Here is a 7,096-nt window from a genome sequence, read left to right on the forward strand (position 1 = left end):
CATGAGCCAGTGAGGAAAACAATTGCTCCAGAGGCAAGGATGAAACTAACAGTTATCATACAATTTAACATAACACGAGAAAGAGAAAAGATCTCTAAGAGATTTTGAATCAAAGGTATGATCATTAAAGATGCAAAGCAGAATGGTACCAAAAGCCTGATTGAGAAAGAAAACATTGAAGGACTGATTTATTCGGATGAGAGAAAGGTTCAAAGACAAGTTCCGATCACGAAGCACGAGCATCCGTCATTCAAGAACAAGCTTCGACTGTAGGAAGCTACAAGAACACATATCTCCATCCGAGCAGTTGACGAAGAATACGGTTGACAATCATTTACTCAAAGACCTCAAAAACCTAACGCGATCGAGCAACAGCTCCACAGCTCCTTGCTAAGAAATCTGGAAAAGCCTGTCAGTTAAAAACCAAAGAACAACACAACTTCATAGTACCGAAGCTTAACACAAAGCAAATCGACAATAAACCCAAAAGTCTAGCGACGAGGTATTATCGAATATAACCCCGATAAAATTACGTCGCCGAAGCCAGTCGATAAAAATAGATACCACAACAGGGAGGCCCTAACCGCAGACACAAAGAACCACCAATCATCAATACCTCACAGCTATTTTGTCTCTTACCTTACAAGACCGGCTTATATCATACTAACAACTAGATAGTAACCCGCGTTTTGCGCGGGATAAGATGTTTATATTAATGTTGAAATTATATATTATGATTATGTATAACATAAAATATATTTTAAGCGATAGTTAGATAGAACAAAAGGTATAATGAGTGCACTAATATTAAATTTGATATATGGTGTTTGCATTTGAGAAGAAGTTCTGGAAATTTTTTTTTTTATATTTCGCCTATCACGTTGTAACAGTTATGGATTTAGGGGTTTAACAAATAAAATCGAAAAAAATGGATTAATAACATATTATAAGCAAAACAATAACTGTGTGAAATATAAGAAGTATAGCTCCTTTAAATTAAGAAAACATAGTTACATAATAAAAAAATAAAGGTTATTCGATCTTCTAAATTGTAAAAATTGTTCCAGATACGATCAGCACGTGAGACTTGCTGGTGGTTCGTTTCTGAAAGTTTCATCTCATCTTCAAGGTCGTCTAATGAAGAGTTCTCATGGCGGCAAAGGTGGTGACACTCGCATTCTTATATTGCTTGCTTGAGAAAACTAATACACTAAACCGAGACGATTTACAGTGATTCATTCTCCTCGAAACAGATATCACCTCATCGATCAGTAACAAAATCGAGTACGACACATTTATTTAGAAATAGATTTTCAATGTCCTCTTTCAGCATTGAGAGGCGGCTCTTAAGAATGTGAATGCTCTGCTAAATGCATGAAGGCATGTATGGAGAAAATGGTTATTTCATTAATATTTGGCATCATACTAAAGTTTCATCACTTTGTCGTTTCTACAGATCTGTTGACTTAATGGCGATAGATCAAATGGGTTACCGTTTTTAACAGAAACATATAGAGGAATAAAAAAGTTTTATTGATGCTATGATTATATTGAGAGGATTGATAAATCAACTAATCAAACTTGAAATTGAAGGTTTATCACGTAAAAGTGTTCGTCGAGAAAAGTGTAGATGATACGAAGTTTTTTTAAAGGAATGTTATGAATGCATTAAATTCACAGTTTTAGTGAGAAACGTTTTCTGTGTGACACCTAAGCATTTTACTAAATAAAAACTTCTCTTGAAGCTACGTCACCACGTCATATTCATTGCCAATAACTTTTAAAGTAAGTTTTTAAAGTGATTTTCCTTTAACGTATAAGGGATTGCTATTATATTTTTTTCGAAAAATAAAACTGAAAATGATTACAAAAATATAGCTGACGTAACAAGTTACTACTATTGTTTGGAAGTTTTGACAAAAACTCAAGGCTATTAAACATGTAACGTGTTTACACTTGTGAATCCGGCGGTTTTCTAATGGGAGAAAATGGACACGTGTAGAGAAGAAACACAACTGAAGTCTCGAATCATAGACACTTTGATATCATTGTCTTTGCCTAGTGGTGTCGAAGCCGGGCCCAGTAATGTGTCAGAACACCATACAACGACCAAATCTAAAACATGCGATCAGATTGGGTCACACGTGAGAGCATCAGCAAACTCTTCTTTACACACATTTTATAGAAATACTCTGCGCCAAATGCATTTATATTTAATCCGACTACTAAGCATTTACAATAAATTATTATTATTATTATTTAAAACTTTTGCTTTACAAACAACATTATAAACGAACCCCAAAAAATTGTAAAAGAAAAAAAGTTAGCAACTTTTTCATTAATCTTATTGTGTTCGGACTTATTAAATATCAAGATGATGTAGACAAGTACTTTTGATATTATAATCATGACTGAAATATTTGTTGTGCGGATTTATTTAGGCGGTTAGGCCCATATGAGAAGGAATTGATTGAGATAGTTTGACAATTTTGTTAGCGGTGTCTGACATACATATTTGTCTTCTATAACCATTTTATGATAATTAATTCACTCTTATATAGAAAGACTAGGGCCGGGCAAAAAATTATAATAAAAGTGATTTTATAATAATTTATGAAGTAATTTAAAATTATAATAAATTAAAAAGTATTATAAACGAAAAAATAATGAAAAATTTATGAGATCATGATAATTATATTTTTTCTGTTTTAAATTATAATGATAGTAAATTTCACTATTCTATGATAAATAACATTATATTTTTAATATTTATTTTAATTCAAATGTTTTGTTTTATAATATCTTAATTAAACTAACTTGTTTAAGGTTTTTTTTTGTGAATATGACTCAAAACATGAAGTTATTCATAAAGTAATTCATGCTTCTTTTTTTTTGTGATGTAATTGTATATTTTCTTTGTATGTATGTTTTGTAAAATTTTGTTAAGAGAAGTATATAATAATGTTTATGGTTTTAAGAATTTTAGGGTGTCTAAGGATTATTTATGTTAATATTAGTTATATTTGAATCAAAATGTTTTAATGAGAGGGTTCATCGAATGATTTAATGTTATAGTCAATGAAGATGCATGAATCCAACCGACTTCCATAACGGTTCCAAAATTCAACCAAGGGTAGAAGAAGTGGAATCGAACAGCCAAATACGACGCCTTCCAACTGACCTTGATCGGAATTCAGCGTGGCCGGTGCACTAAATCTTCATTGACCGTAAGTTTGAACCAGAGTTGTTAAAACGCAGCAGATCTGTCTTTCGTTCGTCGACATTATTTTTGGAGAAGAAGCCGTCTCATGTGGGATCCCCTCATGTGTTAGCCTACAGCCTAAAAATCCAATTATGTTAAGTCTAAAACACTAATCTAAAATATTTATTAACAAAAAGAGAAAAGCCCATTAATAATTGTGATTAAGTGAAACAGTGAGTATCATCCACCCCGGACATGTATCGGCCTGTCAGGAACCGACTTTATGACGTGGCAAAGCAGGAGTGAAGCGAACATATTTTTTTTATATATATAGATAGATTAGGACATCTATATTATTATTTATGAAGTGATTTTGCTTAGTTGTTCTCTTCTCCATGATTTTAGATAATTTTTGTTTATTTATCATTGTTTATTGCTTATTTGTCATATTTTCCATAATTTGTGATTTTGCTTAGTTGTTCTCTTCTCCATGATTTTAGATAATTTTTATTTATTCATCATTGCTTATTGCTTATTTGTCATATTTTCTATAATTTTAGATAATTTGTTTATTTGTTATGTTTTCAATAATTATACCTTTTCTTATTTTTCATATCCTCCATAATTTAGGTTATTTATTATTTCTTATGTTCTTTATAATTTTAGTTAGTAATTTTATTTATTTATCATATTTAAAATAATTTTAGGTAGTAATTTTAGTTTTGCTTACTTGTCATGTTATCCATCAATTTAGGTTATTTTTATTATTTTCATGTTTTATTACTTTTAGAAAATTATTTGTCATATTCCATGATTTAATTTAGGCAACTTTTTGAATTGTTAGTTTTGAACATATTTAGTGATTATTTAATAAATCTTTTAAATATATTCATGGATAAATATTATTAATGAGTATTAATTTTATAGTTTTGTTTATCTTATGTTAATTTTTAATATTAAATCTTTTAATGTTTTATTTATTATTTTTAAAATGAAGCTTGCTTTTCTTTTATACCACCAAATTATCTTATCAATCAAAATATGAGTCCAAAGAATACGATCTCTCGCTGTTAAAAATTAAAAAAATACACCTTTTACTAGATATATATATATATATACTTTTATTAAATAGAAGTATGTTTTTAATTATTGTAAATTTTGGTAATAGGTATTAATATGAACTCCGATGAAGAAGAAATTCATATAAAATGCAATTAAGACTTTGATGAAGAAGGGTTTGATTTCATAGGCTTCACTGATAATTTGGTAATTAGGATTTATTTGTAGATTTATATTTTATATTATTTTTAAAGTAATAAAAAAACTTTATTAGGTTATTATAATGATGATACTTTTTACATGTATGGTTTAGTGATATAATAAATAAAAGATTTTACAAATACCAAACCATTATCTATATTGTCTTGTAGTAAAAAAAGATAATTATATCTCTAATTAATTTAATATTTAAAACTGATTAAATAATTTAGATTGAAATTAAAAATTTGTTAAAATTTGAATTAGTTGGATATATATTAGTCCGCACAAGTGTGCGGACCACCATCTAGTACATTACAATATGAAAAGTTACAAAACAAGATAGACATAACTCACACTTGGAAATTACAAAAGGTACTCTTTAATTTATCTCATTTATTGGTATATCATGTTCCTGAGATACAGGAACATAGCTTGATTTTCTTGGTGATTTTTTGCATCATCCTGTAAATGTAACCAGCTCTTTTGTTCTTGATCACCATCTCTTGGTCAATTTTATCCCCACCGATCTCACTTAATTGTGCATCATCATCACAAGGATTCATCTTCCTCTCAGACGTAACAGTATTGGTTCCTAGAGCTTCGCTCACCTTGAATAACATATTAAAGAAGCAAAAATATGTTGTGAGTAATGGCAAAAAGTAGTAGCACCTATGATTAGTGTTTAGGAATTGTTTGTATCAGAGAAAGATAAAATACTAATAAAAGCTTACTTCTTGAGTTACCGACCCTGACTCAATAGTTGAGCTGGAAGGAGATTCTGGCAGGTCTGTGGGATGATTTGAGCAACCAAAAGTAACACAAGTGCTCGAAGTTTTAATGGAGCCCTGTCATTATAAACAGAAAAGTTAGTCTTGTGAGGTGAAAACAGAGGATCACCATAGTAAAATGATGCTTACTGTTGTAGTTCTTGAAGATATGGAATCAGAATCACTGTCATCATCGCTATGACCAATGAAAACACCAGTAAGTGACATTTTAGGTCGGTAATCGTTGCGATCCTCCTGCATAAACATAGTATTCCCCTGTTCCTCATCATTACTGAACAAACTGTTCCAATCATCAGTTGGCGGGTTGTTGAAACCCCTGAGAATTTCATCCAGGAACAGAGTTTCTTCCTCCAAATGAGGAAAACCAGTAAACTGACGTGGCTCCTGTAATTCAAACGAAGACTCATGAGAAAGGGAAGAACACAAAAAGAGATGGTTGTGAAGTGACCTACCACCTCTGTCTCTGTACTCAGTCCTCCAGAATTATTGCTGTTCACATGAGGGATCAAAGAGAGATGATGATGCTGAATTTGACCAGCAGAAGAGGAAGAAGAAGAAGATAAAACTCTCTCGTCACCCTTGAACATTACTTTACACACTGTATATTTCATCATCATCATCGTCTGTAGTACAAAACCAAATAAAACTGAAAAATCAATCAAATCAACAACCAACTTGAGAAAAAACCATTTATACCTGATTAGGAGAGTCAGGAGACAAGAAGGTAGCGACATGTTCGTGCATAACCCAATCGGATTTGGGTTTCGACGGCCCACCAAGAATCTTACTGTACTGAAACACGAAAACCCTTTTCTCACCAATCTTCTCGCGATTACCTCTCTTTCGCATGATATCCATTGTAACTCCGGTTTTCTTCCAGAAACCAGACTTGGTTCTCCTGCTCTGTCTCTCTCCTCTGTTCTGTTGGTCCTTCTTACAACCGAAGAAGTACCAAACCTCATCTGTCGAGTTGATCCTCGACTTGTCTGGATACAACAGTAAGTGAAAAATCACTCGAATCAGAAACTAGCCAGATATATATATATGATTGAATACAAGTATACAACAGTGTTAAGACACACTTACAAGGTAACTCCCATGGGTCGAATTCATATATATCGACTGTGTTCATGACTTCATCTACACGGCTCGTGTTACTCTCGATGTTCTTCGGCCTCACGTAATCTCCCACTATCTCCTCGTCCGTCGGATGGAATCTGTAACCCACTGGTGGATCCACCATTTTGCGACGAAAGACGTTGAGTCCAAGGAAAAAAAAAAAAATCAAAATATGCAGGTGGTAGCTTTTTTCTCCATTGTGGATTTGCAAATTAATCGTAAGAGAAAAGACGGAAAGGGTTCCATATTTATACACAATAATGGTCTGTCTCGAATATTTACAAATTTCAAAAAATAATAGTCAAATAACTGTGACGTTTATTCTTTCGTTGGGGTTTACGTGCAATGGCAAACACGTGCACCCTTAAAATCTCTTTTTAACTTTTCATAATAATTAAAAGAGTGGAAATGGAATTTGCAAGTTGCATATCTAGTTATCTACCATTTCCACGAAACATTGGAACCTATTTATCTTCATTTACATTCTTCTTCGGCATGTTTTAATTAAGTAGCGTTATAGTCGAAGAGTCGGTTCTCTTTTTGACAAGATTTCTATAACCATTATTTAATTATTTGTTTTCTAGATATATAACCAATAATAATAAACAAAAGCCACCAGCAGTTATATAAAAGGGAAAAAGGAATTGGCATATTCGGATTCAATGTGAATACTACTAATGTTACCGTCTTACCGAATGGAAGCAAGTTGGTGGGGAGGAATTCTAAG

At 32.0% G+C, this 7,096-nt stretch overlaps 1 pseudogene; it reads right to left on the reverse strand.

Moving 5' to 3' along the window:
- Positions 1–4,776: 4,776 nt before the first annotated feature.
- Positions 4,777–6,725, reverse strand: LOC125579311 (annotated as a pseudogene).
- Positions 6,726–7,096: the final 371 nt, after the last annotated feature.

The sequence above is a fragment of the Brassica napus genome, chromosome A10 (assembly GCF_020379485.1).
Source record: "Brassica napus cultivar Da-Ae chromosome A10, Da-Ae, whole genome shotgun sequence".
Taxonomy (NCBI): Eukaryota; Viridiplantae; Streptophyta; class Magnoliopsida; order Brassicales; family Brassicaceae; genus Brassica; species Brassica napus.